Consider the following 17,478-nt stretch of genomic DNA (forward strand, 5'->3'; position numbering starts at 1 on the left):
GAGACTGAGGTTCAAAGTGGTTAAATGGGTTACCCAGTGCTGTACCACTAAGAAACGTGGCTGTGAGTTCTGCCCAGTCTGTCCTACTCTTTCAGCAGGCTCCGCTGTGTTATATTGCTTCCCAGACCTGCCTTTTCTTGTGCTAACGATCAGGAGGTTGAATCAGTGGCTGCTGTCGCTTGAGCTCCAAATATCCTTTTGATTCTATCTTGCTTTTGTTCCAGTTATGCAATCACTTAGTAATGACCTGTTATATGGCCTCAGTGCAGGAGACAAGATGGGACTGAAAGATAATTAGAAACCTAGGGTGTGGCAGGGAGGGGGAAGACCCAACGCCAACTCTATAAACTGCTAAACTCAATGTTAGTGCTGATTTTCTTTTACTTGAAGTATAGTTGATTTACAACGTTGTGTTAGTTTCAGGTGTTCAGCGCAGTGTTCAGTAATACATATATATCTATACTTTTTCAGATTCTTTTCCATTATAGGTTATTACAGGATACTGAGTATAGTTTCCTGTGCTACACAGTAGGACCTTGTTGTTTATCTATTTTATATATTAAATATAATAGCGTGTATATGTTAATCCCAAACTCCTAATTTATCCCTCCCCTTAGCGCTTATGTTTCACGAGGCCGAGATCCGCGTGCAGCTTCAACAATTTGCCAGTTTGAAAGGTATCAATGAGGATTATTTCTAAGGAGATAAATTTACATATTTAAAAATCCTTTCCATCTGGTTTCTTATTTCTGTGGTGATAATATGGCTCTAGGAGTTCACTCAGTAAGTGGAGGTTTCTAGCTCCGTGTAGTGAGTGAAAAGAGAAATGGAGTGAGAGACAACACAGGGTTGGGAGAGAGGCATTCTCAACCTGTCTGGGTGACTTTGGATAAATCACCTCACTTAACCTGGATTTCTCATCTGTAAAAAGAGAGCCTAGATGACCTGCTCTTACAGTCTTTGAGTCTACAACATTGTAATTCTTATGGAAGGATGATCCACATATATTTTGATCTTTGGGCACCCAGCATGTGGTCCTAGGGTAGCAAAGCATGTGGAACTCTGGAGTCTGACTGGCTTGGACTCAATTTAGAATTCATTTAGTTGCTGGGTGATCCTGGGCAAGTTATGTGACTTTCTGCGGAGCTTATTTCAGGCTGTTGTAAGGACTCAGTGAGATAATCAGTACAAAGCACATAGTACAGGGCCAGCACAAAATAAATTCTGAATTGGTATTTCCTATTGTTATTATTATTATTACTACTGTTCCTCTAAGTGCTTAATAAATGTTTTTAAATTTGTTGAATGAGTGAATGAATCAATCAAATTGTGATAGTATCAATGCTAAAAAGTTTAATCCAGGCTTTCCAAGAAAAAAACTATCTTAAGACTTTTGTTCAACCCCAAGTCTTTTGTCATAGGTTTGGTTTGTAGGCAACAAAGAGTTTCCTAGTCTAGTCATCCGTTGGTATCCATGGAGGATTGGTTCCAGGACCGATGCCAGATACCAAAGTCCAAGGATGCTCAGTTTCCTTATGGCATAGTATTTGCATATAACCTACAAACATCCTCCATATACTTTAAATCACCTCTAGGTTACTTATAATACCTAGTATAGTATAAATGCTATGTAAATAGTTGCTGGTGTAGCAAATTCAAGTTTTGCTTTTTGGAACTTTATGGATTTTTTTTTTCAAATAGTTTTTGATCCATGGTTAGGTGAATCTTTGGAGCACATGGATACAGAGGGCTGCCTGTACTGAATTTAGGAAGAGTTACAGATTCAAATGGGAGCCAGGGTTAGATTTTTGTCTCCTCTTCCAATCTCCCTATGGCATCATCAGTTCATTTATTCAACAAACATCTACTGAACGCCAACAATCTCCGGTCTATATATTTGTCAGTGTTTTAAGGGCAAAACCAGATTTTTGTCTCATGATGGTGGGATTTAAAACCTTGCATGGTGAAAAAATAAAACCACAACAAACTCCTATAATTTAAAAAAAAAGAAAAAGCTAACAAAAAGAGCCACTAAAAATCATCTTTATAGCACTTAATAAAACAAAATAAATGTATTTGTATTGCACTTAAAACTTTAAAAAAAATTCCTGTTTTTGTTACGTATAGATTACGCATTTTTAAGTATTTGGAAATATAAGTAATCAGTACACTATGAATATAAATATGTAAAGTTATATAAAACCTTAAAATATAAAGTAGTTGTAGAGTTAAATTGTCACATTGGTACATATGGTAACCTAAAAAGAAAAAAAAACAAAAAAAAAGCTGTTCAAAAAAACAAAAACAAAAAAAAGGCAAAGGAAAGCTTTACTCTAATCCTACATATAGCAATCTAAAATTATTAGGAAGAAAAACAGGCTTTGGCAATTTCCTGTATACCGTGGGCAGTGTTCTAGACTGAAAAATTAGAAACATTTTGAAATAACTGTGTGTTTCTCATTTTCTCTGTTCAAATTCAGAAAGTCTCCAGAGGCCAGTGCTGGACTTCTCTGATATACTGTAACTTGCATACTGGATCTCATGATCAAGAACGAAAGAGAAAAAAGATTTTTTTTTCTTCCTTTAAGTCAAGGAGAAGCAGCAGAGCTGCTGGCCTTGAAATAGACTTTAAAAACCTTTTGATATTCTCTTTACATTTACGTTATTAAAATTTCTTCCAAATCTCTATAACTTTAAAAGGCATTTTTGGAAAATCCTTTCGTTTTTAATTTATGTTCATATTTATCCATATATATTGGATTCTTTCTTTTCTGTCTTATAAGGAGTAATCTTTTATGCAGTTAAGTATGGGGACTGGATATTCAAATTCCGTGTCTTTTCGTGAGGTTTCTCCTTTTTCCTGGCAAATTCTACTCATCCTTTAAGCTTAAACATCAGCTCTTTTCTGAAGGCTTCCAAACCCTTCATTGCTAGATAAGGAGTTCATTCTCTGTTTTCAGAGAATTGTATTGAAATTATAGCTTACATTGTAACTATATATTTTCATTTCATGTTCAACCTCAAGCAGTCCAGAGCTTTTTTTTTTCTTAAAAATCATTATACAGTCTTTCTTTCCTCCCTTTCTCCCTCCTTCCCCCCTCCCTCCCTCCCTTTCTCCTTCCCCCCTCCTTCCCTCCGTCTCTCCCTCCCTTCCTTCCTTCCTTCCTTCCGGCTCTGTGGGCTCTTCATTGCTGTGCGCAGGCTTCTCTACTTGTGGCCTGCGCGCTTAGTTGCGGTATCTGGGAACTTAGTTCCCCGACCAGGGATTGAACCTGGGCCCCCTGCATTGGGAGCATGGAGTCTTAACCATTGGACCACCAGGGAAGTCCCGGTCCAGATTTTCTGATGAGTGGGAACTCTGTCTTGTTCTTCTAGTCCCTATGGTTTCCCTCTGTAGTCTAACAGAGCCTGGCTCAGGATGAAGGCTCCATTAATTTTTACTTAATAAACGATTGAATGATGAATGAGTAAAAGTCTTTTGCTTTTTTAATTTATTTAATTAATTTATTTTTGGCTGTGTTGGGTCTTCGTTGCTGCACACGGGCTTTCTCTACTTTTGTTGAGCGGGGGCTACTCTTCGTTGCAGTGTGTGGGCTTCTCATTGCGGTGGCTTCTCTTGTTGCGGAGCATGGGCTCTAGAGCGCAGGCTTCAGTAGTTGTGGCTCGCGGGCTCAGTAGTTGTGGCTTGAGGGCTCTAGAGCGCACGCTCAGTAGCTGTGGTGAACGGGCTTAGTTGCTCCATGGCATGTGGGATCTTCCCGGACCAGGGCTTGAACCCATGTCCCCTGCATTGGCGGGTGGCTTCTTAACCACTGCACCACCAGGGAAGCCCCTGTTTTTCAATATGGTAGTAACATGTCATAGAACAGTGGAGTTCTGTAGGATACAGTTTGTGAAAAACCATCCATAAGCTTAGCCCCACTTCCAGGAGTAAACCACCTCTGTTCCCAACACGTGGTTTGTGCTTTTTTGCCTCATTGCCTTTGCTTGTATTTGAAACTGTTTCCTTCATATCCACTTGTCTCAATTCTACTTTTTAAAAAAATTGAAGTATAGTCGATTTACAATATTGTGTTAGTTTTAGGTGTACAGCACAGTGATTTGGTATTTTTACAGATTATACTCCATTATAGGTTATACAAGATAATGGGTGTAATTCCATGTGCTATGTAGTAAATCCTCGTTGCTTATCTATTTTATGTATAATAGATTGTACCTGTTAATCCCATACCCCTAATTTGTCCCTCCTCCCTTCCCCCTCCCCTTTGGTAACCACTAGTTTGTTTTCTAAATCTACTTCTATACATTTTTAAAAGGCCTAACACTGTGTCACATCCTCTACCAAGTTTTTTTTTTTTTTTTTTTTGCGGTACGCGGGCCTCTCACTGTTGTGGCCTCTCCCGTTGCGGAGCACAGGCTCCGGGTGCGCAGGCTCCGGACGCGCAGGCTCAGCGGCCATGGCTCACGGGCCCAGCCGCTCCGCGGCATGTGGGATCTTCCCAGACCGGGGCACGAACACGTGTCCCCTGCATCGGCAGGCGGACTCTCAACCACTGCGCCACCAGGGAAGCCCTACAAAGTATTTTTTTAATTGGCCTTTGATTTCCCATAACACTTTCTACAACGTTCTCACGGCTCTAATAATTTTCTTTCTTTTATTATCAGTTTACCTCTCTTCTCCCTTACCACTGAATACTGTGGGTTTGAATCTCTGGTCTGCATCTCTTTTGCTGGATGTATCAGTCCGGATCTTGACAGAAACCCAATTTGCCTTTGATTGGTTCAGATGAGGAGATTTTATTGAAGTGGCTACTTGTGGAGGTGAGGACAGGGTGGAGGGAACAAGCAAGGACAGAGCACCCAGTGTCTAGCAACAGGCAGAAGCCATCACTGCTCTTGGGATGGGAAGTAGAGGGAGGGAAGGCTGTAGCAGAGCTGGGGGAGTGAGCGCCCAGGTCCAGGGCCTGCTGCCAGGAGCCGTGTGTCTATGGAGCAATGCAGCCGCTGCAGGAAAAAGGGGATGAGTGGGAAAGAAACACCCTGACCTCTTCTCCCACCCTCTGATCTCTGGAGCCTGGCAAAGTCAGCTCACAAGGGAGCTGGGCTGTGCTGTCCGTAAGACTCAGCCTCCTTGGCACAGGGCAGGGCAGTGAAGGGTGGAGAATTGCTGGGAGGCAGACAGAGAATAACTGGCACACTGGGAGAGGCTCCGTTTTCCTCATCTGCAAGATAGGGTAGTGACAGTACCCTTCTCCCAGGGTTATAGTGAGAATTAAATTAGGAAATGCATCAAAATACTTCTCAACATATGTGGTGCCTGATTCTACTCATTAGCTACTTATTATTTACAAAAACAACTCTTTGGATACTCCTAGTGTAAAAGCTAATTGGGGAAGGTATCATGCGTTGGTTATTTTGTAGCCCTTACACATCCAGCCCAAAACACTGCTGTAGCATGGCCCAAAATAGATGGCATTTTGTAGGTGATGGGGGAGGCCTTTTTTTTTTTTTAATTTTTAAATTTTATTTGATTTATTTTTTTATACAGCACGTTCTTATTAGTTATCCATTTTATACATATTAGTGTATATATGTCAATCCCAGTCTCCCAGTTGGGGAGGCCTTTTGGACAGGGGTAACAGGGAAGATTGTTTGGCTGTTTGGACTGACATCATCAGCCAATCTGACCTTGAAAACAGACAACAGTGAGATAAATTTGAGACTTATTTTTAGTTTTCAGCAGACTTTTTGGGCACTTCGTAGACCTAGTCCGAGGCCTCCAGTCTTTCTTTACCTCAGCAGAGGGGAGAGTTACTGAAAAACAAGCCTGTTCACCAGGACCGGCATTCCATAGCCATCCCTGGGAATGGTAGTGATTCCTCATACTTTGAAAGCAAAGTAAGGATGGCCAGCCCAGGGTTTAATGCAGGCAGGTTTGTATCTATGGAAGCCATTTGCTTCCTGCTCTTTCAGACCAGTAACCTGGTTTATTTCAAACACAGGATCAACTGGCTTCTGCTCCCCTTGGTACACAGATTAGGGAAACCACAGAATAGTCATACGTGTTCTTTTCACTTCAGAGCCTGCAGAACGCCTTGGAAAGCCAACTGACTCCACCTGAGACCAGAAAGGCCGATTCAAGAGAAAGTCCTTTCACAGGAGCTGGGGGTGGGGTGAGGTGTGAGGTGGGGACTCACCCACATGGAGGCAAGTGGGTGTCGGAGCTGGTGACTGCAGCTTGTGCTCTTGGGGGAAGGGCGAGTTCGCAGGGTGACAGAGCAATGAAGGTCACGCTGGGAGGAGATTCCCGTACTGACACCAGCAGCTGCAGGTGGGGACTCCCTTCAAGGAGGAGTGACTTTATCTGGGTTTTCAGCAGACTAAAATTAGTGAGGACACTTAGCTCCCAGATCTTGTGGGATCTGTAAGTAGTTGCTCACATTATTGTCCCTGTCCCTGAAAAATCAAGACCCAAGCCAGAACTGTTAAGAAATGGCTCTGAAGCTTCTCCACCCGCCAGCCTCACGCTGCCCTCGTGGCCCAAGCGTGGGTCCTCTGGCTTTTCCTAGAGCACATGAGCGTTTCATCTCTTTTACTCAAGGCTGGCCGAGGGCCTGTTTGGACAACTGTGTGCAGCCAGAGCAAGGCCTTACTTGCCACATAAGCAGTAGGTTCACTCCATTAAACAGAGGAGTAATAGGTAACAGAGTAGTTTGGGGATTATGCCGTCAATAAAAATTAGCTCCTTTAAAACTCTGACACCCTCCAATCTGCTTCTGACCCTCATCTTTAGGTGATTATTATTATTATTATTATTTTTACGGTATGCGGGCTTCTTACTGTTGTGGCCTCTCCCGTTGCAGAACACAGGCTCCGGACGCGCAGGCTCAGCGGCCATGGCTCACAGGCTCAGCCGCTCCGTGGCATGTGGGATCTTCCCGGACCAGGGCACAAACCCGTGTCGCCTGCATCGGAAGACGGACTCTCAATCACTGCGCCACCAGGTAAGCCCTTTTAGGTGATTATTGTCTTCTATAAAAATTTGAAGAGAGACTTCCCTTGCAGTCCAGTGGTTAAGACTTCGTCTTCCAATGTAGGGGGTGCAGGTTTGATCCCTGGTCAGGGAGTTAAGATCCCACAGGCCTTGTGGCCAAAAAAGCCAAAACATAAAACAGAAGCAATATTGTAACAAATTCAATAAAGACTTTAAAAAATTTTTTTAAAACAGACATTTTAAGAAAGGTACAGTGTTTCCAAATTGCTACAATTAACAGTACAGTTTCCATTAAGAAGATCTTAGAAATAAAATAGTCACATAATAAATCTCAAGAAACAGATTTGAAAGTTGACCTATATAATATATTCTTTGTAATTGTGGGCAAAACAAAATAAAGCAAAATAAAAACAAGCAAAAAATTAGCTCTTCTTAGCAATGTGACACCATACCGAGATGATATTTTTTGTTTTAACGTTGAAATGAAAAAGGCACTTGGCTTCAATCCAGGAAGACCCAGAAGGCCCAGCCCTGTGCTAAACCATTATGACCTCATGGTTGTGTAAATTGCATATTGGTAAAGTGAGGTTATCCAAACTATCTTCTCTTTCAGAACAAGAGATGGCAATGTCTCTCTTTTTTTTTTTTTAAACAATGCAATAAAATCAAACTATTTAATGCTTAAAACCCTTTCTGCAGGAAAATTAAGAACAAATAAATGACAAGTCTTTGATTTGTTAGGCCACTCTGAAAAGTTGATTGCTGACTTCAAGGCAAATTCCAGTCCTGGTGGCAGCCCTCCAATCTCAGCTCCAGTCATAATTTTATTATCAACACTTTCATCCCTGCCCCATGATCCCAAATCTTCAAGGAATTGAAGTTCACTCAGAGTTTGAGTATTCTTGATCTGAGCTTGTTAGGAATCAACCTTTGTATTTACTCTAAGACCTGCCTGACTAGAGTAGAAAGCATGAGTGAACCAATAAAATTGTTTTGTGTAAATTTAGAGTTTAAAAAGTTTTTTTGGTACAAGTATTTATAGCATTAGTATAAAGTTCATTTTCACAATAATGGCTATTTATTATCTACCAGGTACCAGACACTTCCCACTGCTTATTGTATTGGACCAAATAGCTCTGAGCAGTAGGAACGCATATCCTTCCTTTTGCTGATAAGAACGCAAGGCTCTAAATTGTTAAGTAAAATTCCCAGTTTGAAATGTTGGAGAGGGGATTCAAACCCAGGACTCTCTACCCCAAATCCATGTATCATAAAGTTTCCCATATTGTTCCTGTTAGAATGGTTTCAGATACAAGTAATGGAAACCCCTGACTTACGCTGGTTTAAATGACAATAAGGAAGTTGATTATCACACATGTCAAGAAGTTCAAGGGTAGGGTGATTACAGGTAAGGGGAACTCAGGGCTCCAGCTCTGCTTCTCTTGGCTCTGCAATTACCATATCCAATTACATCCAGAGGAAAAAAAAAGAGGAGCTTCTCTTCCTATGTCTCTCAGGAGCAAGACAGTAATACCACTTCCCAGACCTCTCTTCATATCACTGAGGTGGGGATTCAATGGTCATTAAGTCCTTTGCTAAATCAGTCACAGGCAAGGGAAGAAGTTATCTGTTAGCCTATGGTAAGTAGCACAGAATAATTGGAAGAGCTCTGGACTAGGGCTCAGAAACCTTGGGTTTTAGTCCTAATTCTGTCATCTACTTGGTTGTGGAAACTTGCTAGTTGCTTAGCCTCTCTTAGACCTTACCTTTTCCTTATTGGTAGAACAGGGCTGATAATTCCTGTCCTACTGACCTCACAGGGTTGTAAAACAGGAATGAAGTAATATCTGTAGAAGTATTTTGTAAACTGTGCCACATGATATAAAACCATGTTATGGCTTCTGTTAATATGGTTCAGAGAGAACTTCTGGTCGTGAGATACCTTTTCAATTACACTCGTGGTTCTTGATCATCATCAAGATGATAATTTAGAATTTTTAAAGTTTTGCCAAAGATTATCTGAATTTTACTTTTGTGTTAGAAAATTAACAGTGCAAAAATAGGGGGAAAGTGTGAAATTTAGTACTTAAGAGAGCCAATTCCAAGCATCCTCGTAACTCCAATAGTATCTGTTTATATATGGATAGGTTGTTTATAAGTTATTTTTTATACCCATAAAAAGCAAGTTTCCTAAGAATCTATTAAACAACCTTTCTCATTCCTTCCTTTATATCAATTCAGTAAAATTATATGGGGGGAGGGGGTGGGATGCACACATCAGAGAATCCGAAACAGACTCTGTCTGAAGGAGAGTAACTACCTACAAGGGAAGAAGTCTAGAGAGCAGACTAGAGAGAACATATCCACAAGTAGCTATAACAAAATATAGAAGGATAAGAGGAAGTGATAGGTAAAGTCCCAAGGTGTGAAGAGATAAAGGGCTGTAAGAATTCAGAAGGTTCCCAGCTGTGGGGGTAGGGAAGGCATTAGGACAAGGCTTCATTTGACCTGGGAGTTGGAAGATTTGGACATGGGAAGAGCTAGTTCACCTTGGCGCTACATCAAACTTGCTCTGAACTTGAATACTCAACCAGAATGCAATAATCCTCGAGTATAAATTATATGAGAGATATAGCAGAAAATAGTAGTTGGAAAGGTAGAGATTTTAGCTAGATTATAGAGGGGTTGGAATACCAGTCTAAGGAATTTGAACTTTATTCAGTAGGTGTGAGATAATAGAAAAGATGTGTATGTTGGTCTCTGCCCCTGGTTCCTGGCACTGAGCTTCTAAAACCCGTGTAATTTCCTAAGTGATAAGAGCGCTAGGAGCATCTAGTTCTAATATTTGGTCTTTGATCCCGGTTCCTGACACAGGGCTTCGGAACTCTTATAATTTCCTGAGTGTTAGGAGTGTCTTCTGTTCTAATGAGGTGGCTTTGGTTGGGGTCCTGGATGACTTGTGGATGGGGGCTGGTCACCAGAGACAACAAGCCAGGACTAGAAGCTTGGAGTTTTCAGCCCTGCCCCCATTCTCTGAAGGGAGAAAGGCTGGAAACAGAGTTAATAATTGTTCATTGTCTACATGAGGAAGCCTCCATAAAATTGCAAAAGTGTGGGGCTCATAGAGCTTCCAGATTGGTGAACACATCCATGTACTGGGAGGTTGACACACCTCACCTCCAGGAGAACAGGCGCTCCTGTGCTCAGGACACTCCCAGGCCTCACCCTATGTATCTCTTCATCTGGCTGTTCATGTGTGTCCTTTACCGTATCCTTTAATAAACTGGTAAACATAAGTAAGTGCTCCCCTGAGTTCTGTGAGCCACTCTAGCAAATTAATTGAACCCAAGGAGAGGGTCATGGGACCCTCCAATTTGTAGCTAAATTGGACAGAAGTTGTGGGTAACCTGAGGAACTCCTGCTTGCAATTGGCATCTGAAGTGGGAGGGGGGCAGTCTTGTGGGACTGACACGTGTGGGATCTGACACTATTTCCAGGTAGATAGTGTCAGAACTGAATTAAACTGTAGGACACCCAGCCGGTATTATGGAAAATTCCTTGGTGTGGGGAAAACCCCTCCACATATTTGGTGACCAGAAGTGAGGTATTCTTTGTGAGTAGTAAAGGAGACACACAAGAGGGAAAGACTGTAGGTTTTTTAATTCAGGGGGCAATGGGGGTCAGTGAAAGTTTTGGAGCAGTAGAGTGAGTGCCTTCATGATATCTGTGCTTTATGAGGATTAAGTGGGCAGCTTCTGGGAAGCTAGACAGGAGGGGAGAAAGTGGAGGCTGAGAGACAAAACTCAGAGTTTGCATGTTCAAGGTAGAGGTCATGAGAATTTGAACTAGATTATGGGCATTGGCCTGGAGATAAGCCAACAGATATGAGATACTTTGGATGGAGAAACCATAGGTCTTGGTAATTGATATAAAGACCAGTTGGGAAAGGGGGAGTCAGGAGTCTTTTATTTGAAGATGACAAAATGTCAGTGCAAACTTGTCTAAATAAAGAAGTGAATTTGGGATTGACGTGTACACACTGTTATATTTAAAAGAGATAACCATCAAGGACCTACTGTATAGCACAAGGAACTCTGCTCAATATTATGTAACAAATTTTTATGGAAAAGAATTTGGAAAAGATTAGATACATGTATATGTATAACTGGATCACTTTGCTGTACACCAGAAACTAACACAACATTGTTAATCAACTATACTCCAGTATAAAATAAAAAGTTTAAAAAAAAAGTAAAATTTACCTGTTCACTTAACTGAAAGTCCTGAAAACAGGTGTAGCCTCAGGAGCTGTTGGATCCTAGGTCTCAAATGATATCATCAAGACTTGGGCTTCTCTACCACTTAGTTTTTCTTCTGTGCTGGTTGATAAGGCAACCCCCAGAAGCTACTAATTTATATTTTTGGAGGATTAAATCCAGTAGAAGAGAGAGCTTGTCTCCCCATCCGTTCCAACAAACATCCCAGATCTGGTTTCCATTGCACATTTCTGAAGCAGTCCCTCTGGCTGCAAGAGATGATTGCTGACCGGCTTAGACCTATATGCGGTCTTTTATTTTCTATTGTAATTTTGATAATTTGTCCACGAAGACAACCTAACTCTAAGCCACTATGAGACATTTCCCTGTGACCAAATGAGACCTCACTCTGAGCAATCCTTGCTAACTGAAAGACACTGCTTCAGAAGAGTGATGGCTGCTTCTCATTCAATTACATCAACTGCAATAATTTTTTGAGGCAAGTTTCTTGAGGACCTGGCACCTATCTGAACTCATAAAATGAATAAAACCTAGACCATTTCTAGGGCAGTCTTCAAATTGGGCAGTGCAAATGCTACATAGGTGCCAGAAAGATTTCACCTCTGGGGAAAAGGTGAGCGTTGTTTGAGAGGGCTCGACAAAGGAGTGACTATTGATCTAAGTCTTGTAGCAAGTATAAGCTTTGCTTCAGTGCCATCTAGGCAGGGCACTGAATGCCAAGGAGATGTTGACAAGTCCTTTGGACTCCATTTGAAATGGGGTAATGGCTCTAGAAATAGCATGAGGCCATCTGCCTGATCTGAGCAGTCTTCTCTTTACACAGCATGTGTGATGTCTAAACAGTGTTTTTAAATTAGAATTTTACAAAGTGTTTAAGTACCCTAGGAAAGCTAACTCCTTTCAGAGAACCGTATGGAGATTCCTTTGGAGAAGAAAAGAATCATTCTGTGAAGTGAATCCCTCAATCTGAAAGTGCCTCTCTTTCCCCTTGATTTGATGGGTATACATCCATTTTCACGTACTGGATTTGCTTTAAAACCAGGTACGTGCACGTCAACTGCATTAAGGAAAAATCTTAAATTCCATTAGAAGACTTTTACATTGGGGGTCTGTTTTTATGAAGGAGAAAGCATCAATTCGAAAAGTGTCAAAGGCTCAGATGCAGCCTGAATCAAGTTGTTACTGACAGTCACACTGCTGGTGACACATTTTCAGACATATGGCTGAGCTGCTCTTTCAGCTTTCCAGAATGATCGTCATCCCACGGATGCAGATTGCCGTAACATGTAGTCTGGAATGAGATCAAAAGTTTGAAAATTAGGAAAGACAATCTGGGTGGAACACTTGATTTCTGATTTCGCAAAGCAGACCAGAGCACTGGTCTAGCCTGAGCTGGTTGTCTGGCAGGAGATCAACAGATCCTGCCATCAACAGGCCCTCCGAGGCTGAGGGCTTGCTGCAATATGGCAGCTGGACTTGCAAAGCCCAGGGATCCTCTTGGCCCTTATTAGGCTCTTAAGAGCCATCCTGAAACAAGCATAGGTGTTAACGACAACACTGAGAGGAGACCCAGGTGGGGAGAGAATCACTTTTACCTAAATTATGCAGCTTTCTAACTGGGGATTGGGAAGCCTGGAGGCAGCTAGAGGAAAAAGAAGATGATTTAGGAGACCTGTATTCCCCGCTTTTATTTGAGTGCTTCCCCACCCTCCCCCTGACCAAGGAATAAAAGGAGGGGCCAGAGAAGGGAGCTTGCATTTGGTGATCTGTACTTCGCAAATTCCTGGCATATAGTATACACTCAATAATGACAATCTGTTGAAAAAATGAGTGGATGAATGAGTGATTGGATGAATTAATAGTAGACTATGAAAAGTTCCCTCTTTGTGACTTTTCTGGGAATGGGCTACACTTGAGCTTTCCTTAGGACCAGGATGGAGACTGTCCTTTTGGTTATTGATTGGCTGGGAGACAAGGAGTTATGCAGAAAACGAACTCATCTTAAATCTTTACAGGATCCGGGCAACTCCTTTCCAAACTTATTTGGAAATGTTTCAAACTCTATTTCCCACAGAAAATAAATTCTGGGAAAAGAATTCAGAAACCAAATACAGTAAACAAACAAACAAAAAAAGCCCAACCCTCTGTTGAATGTACAACACTCGAAAAACATTTAAAGTTAGGGAAATTGTTAGTGACTTAACAACGGAAAACTAGAGAAACTGTCTGATGCCAAAATGACTTCCCTTCTCTGCACAAGACCGTGCTCCCCCGCCCCAACCGCCCCCATCTATGTCTATACCTGTTAAAAGGCGAGGCTTTGGACGATGTTAAATGCTGGAGGAAAACTCGAGATACAGCTTGGAATACTCAGGCTGATTTCAGACCTCCCGAATCTGCTGGTGGGTAATCAAGAGATAACCAGGATAACGCCTTCTCTTCTTTTCCCATCACCAAGTGTCTTTATTTTTACGGAGGTTCAGGTTCATAACTTCTAGTCCGAACATCAGGAATCAAAAAATTTTGAAGAAAGAAAAAATAGGAGGAAAAAGACAGAGAATGAGCCTGACCCATAGTGAAAGACCTTAATTGGAAGCATGGGGGAGAACATTACAAAGCAAGCCTTGGTTGGGAGTGTGTGTGTGTGTAAAAGAGATCGAAGTTGAAATTGAATTTCTGAAGGCCTCATCCATTCTGGTTCAGATAGAACTTGTAGAAGGGACTCTCATCCTTTTGGAAATGGGTGACTCAATGATTACTGTCCATGAGGCCCCTCTGTCTTTGCTCTGAAAGCTTGTTTGCTTTAGTGGCTTAATAACCTGAAGGCCTGACCCTGGCATCCATGGACTTCTCTCCCGTTGAGTCATCAGGGCTTCTCACCAGGTGCTGGGAGTTTATGAGCTGTGCTTCTCTTATATCCAGAAAGCCAGTTGGTGACTCAGTGGGCCTTCTCCACTTCCCAACTCCAGGAGCAGTGCCACCCGCTGTGTCCCTAGGGGTTCTGGTGACCAACGAACAACGCTTCCCAGTTCTCTTGTCCTTATTATCCTCAAAGATGCACACATGGGCTGTTTCCATTTTAAGAGTTTTAGCGCTAATCACTCCTACAGTGTTTCTTGCTGTTCAGGGGAACTGCATGAGAATTATCAGGATTATATGTTTAAAGCTCCCCAAACTGTTCTAATAATATTCTTTTTCTTGACCTCGGTGCAGGGTGCATAGATACATTCAGTTTGTGAAAATTCAGCAAGCTGTACACTCATGTACACTTTCCTGGTTGTACATTACATTCCGGTAGAAATGTTTTTAAAAACCACCTGAACCAAATGAATCAGAATCTCAGGTTCGAGGCCTGAGAATATGCATTCTTACCAAACTCCTCAGGTGACTCAAGTTTCAGGGCCTTTGCACTAAGCAGAAATAAACAAAAGATTCCAAATATTGAAAACCATTGTACCAGCGCTCGTTGTGGTGTTTGCGGGCCTACTTCGTTACTCATTCATGAGTATCTATTCCATAACGCATTGTGTCAGGCCCAGGATCACAACAGTTCAGTGATGGACAATGTTCCTGCCCTCATGCTGCTGAGGAACTGCTGAGCTCACCTAGACATCATCCCTGGCGGAACTCCCAGCCTCCTAGAGGAGATAATGGGCCAATAGTTAGGATGCAGGCTGGTTAGTGCTAGAGAGAGGGAAAGCACAGGGTGATCTGGGAGCCCTCAGAGCCATCAACCATATCCCACTAGTTGGCAACTGTACCCAGACAGTCCTAGAAGGATGCTCCCTGATATCCTCCCCTCCCATAGGGGAGGCTTACTTTCCCTGTCCTGGGGAATGGATCCACCTCCCAGCACTTGGGACTACAGGCCAGGCAGGGAGAAATAATAGGTGCCAGGAGAGGCCTTATAGAGTATTAGTATGGTTTAGAGCATGGGGTGTAGAGCCAGAGTCCCTTGGTTCAAATCCCAGCCCAGGTGTTTACTAGTTGTGGGAGTGATTACTATAGTATCTAACTAGTTCTATCATCTACTTCTAGGTGTGGTTATTGTGGAGAGTAAATAAATTCATATCTGTGTAGTTCTCAGATCAGTGCCTGGTATACAGTTAGTGCCGTATAAATGTTGTTCTATGATCCTTGTTGTTATTATTTCATCTACCATCAAATCTCAAGTAGGTAAATTACATTCCTGAGAACCTGCAGACAGGGTGACACCCATCTCAGTGGGATCAGGCTGCCTTCTGGCATGATCCCCTTGAGGCAGTCCCTCCCAGCCTGGAGAGCAAATAAGCAAAATAGAAAAATACTCAATTCAAACAAAACAAAAGCACAATGATGACTGAACATGAGGAGGAAAGGAAAAATACTGGTCACAGCCATGTAAGGGCCCTTCCCACAGGCTACATCACCACGCCGGAGTGGAGGCCGCTTTCTTGCACACCTGTCTATGCACCTGTTAACGTTACTCAGGGAAATATTTACAACAACAAGATCATGCAGTGTATTTGCTCCAAGACCTTCACTGGACTCCCATAAGTACTGTTTCCTTCTCTCCCTCACCACCTGAAGGAAGTTCCTAGAAGTACTTTCTGTTACTGTCCATATTTCATTGATGGGAAAACTGAGGCACAGCCAGAGTCATTAAGCTATTGGCTCCAGATCACAAAGGTAGTGAAGAGTAAAGCCAGGCTTTGCATCTTGGCTCTCAACTCCAAGTCAGGTGTGTACCACAAGAGAACCAGACAAGCAATCCCTGGCCATGTATGAAGCCAGGCATGAAGAGGTTCAGGAAAAGGACAGAGCTAAGGACCTGGAAGCAACATGGCAATATAATTCAGCAATTAAGAGTATGAGCTTTGGAATTGGACAAGTCTGGGTTTGAATCCTGGCTTTGTCAGTTTTATGGACTGAATGTTTGTATCCCTCCCCCCTCCAAGTTCATATGTTGATGCCCCAACCTCCAGTATGGTTTTATTTGGAGATGGGGCCTCTAAGGAAGTAATTAAGATTAAACGAAGTCATAAAGATGGGGCCCTGATCTAATAGGATTAGTGTCTTTAGAATAGACACCAAAGAGCTCATTCCCTCTCTCCATGCACATATAGGAGAAGGGCCATGCGAGGACATAATAAGAAGGCAGCTGTCTGCAAGCCAGGAAGAGATGCCTCACTAGAAACCGAATCAGCTGGAATAAATTTCCGTTGAGTGTTCAGCCACCCAGTCTATGATATTTTGTTATGGCAGCCCAAGCTGACTCATACAGCTGCTACTAGCTATGTGACTGAGCAAATAACTCTCCCGAACCTCCTTTTCCTCATCTGTCAAATGAAAATAATAGTAATCCTACCTCATAAGATTGTTATGGTGGTTAAATGAGATAATGCATTCGAAGAACATAGCCAAAGGACCAGCACATGAATGTTAAAAACTCATTCATTCACCCTGTTTATTTAACAGATGTTGATTGAGTGCATGCTTTCTGCCAAGCATTGTCCTAGGTGCTGGAAGTCCAGGAATGACCAAGAGAAATAAGGTCCCTGCACTCATGAAGCTCACACTCTAGTTGGGGAGACAGGTGATAAATGAGGAAACAATTAAGATAATTGTGGGTTGTAATAAATGTCATGAAGGAAATAATCAGGGAATAAGATAGAAAGCAATCTGAGGAGGCCACCTAAGATATGGATGTCAGGGAAGTTCTCTCTGAATAAGATGTTTGAGTTGAGACCAAAAGAATGAGAATGTGCCAATCATCTGAGGAGCTGGTGGACAAGCATTCCAGGCAATGAAAACAAGTGCAAAAGCCAGGGGGAGGAAAGGGCAGAATGCTGCAAAGAAAGGAAGGCAAAGTGGCTGTGCTCTGTGAATAAAATGCCCTGGGATTGTGGAGACAGGCAGGGGCCAGAGTTTGCAACACCTCGTGTTTTTTTCTATGAGTAATGAATTGCTATGAACTGATTCATTTGGGGGAATGACATGTTCTGATACGGGTGTTTTGGAGACATAACTCTGGCTGGTGTGTAGAGAATGGATTACAAGGGTTATGAGCAGAAGCAGTGAAGCTTGTTGGGTGACTGTTAAACCAGTTCAGGGTAGAGATGATAGTGACTTAGATTAGAGATGGAGAGGAGAGTTCAGATGCCAGATTACGATGGTAGAATTGGCAAGTATTCATGATAGGCTTGAAGCAGGGTGGGGAAAAGGGAG

The sequence above is a fragment of the Delphinus delphis genome, chromosome 8 (assembly GCF_949987515.2).
Source record: "Delphinus delphis chromosome 8, mDelDel1.2, whole genome shotgun sequence".
Classification (NCBI taxonomy): Eukaryota; Metazoa; Chordata; class Mammalia; order Artiodactyla; family Delphinidae; genus Delphinus; species Delphinus delphis.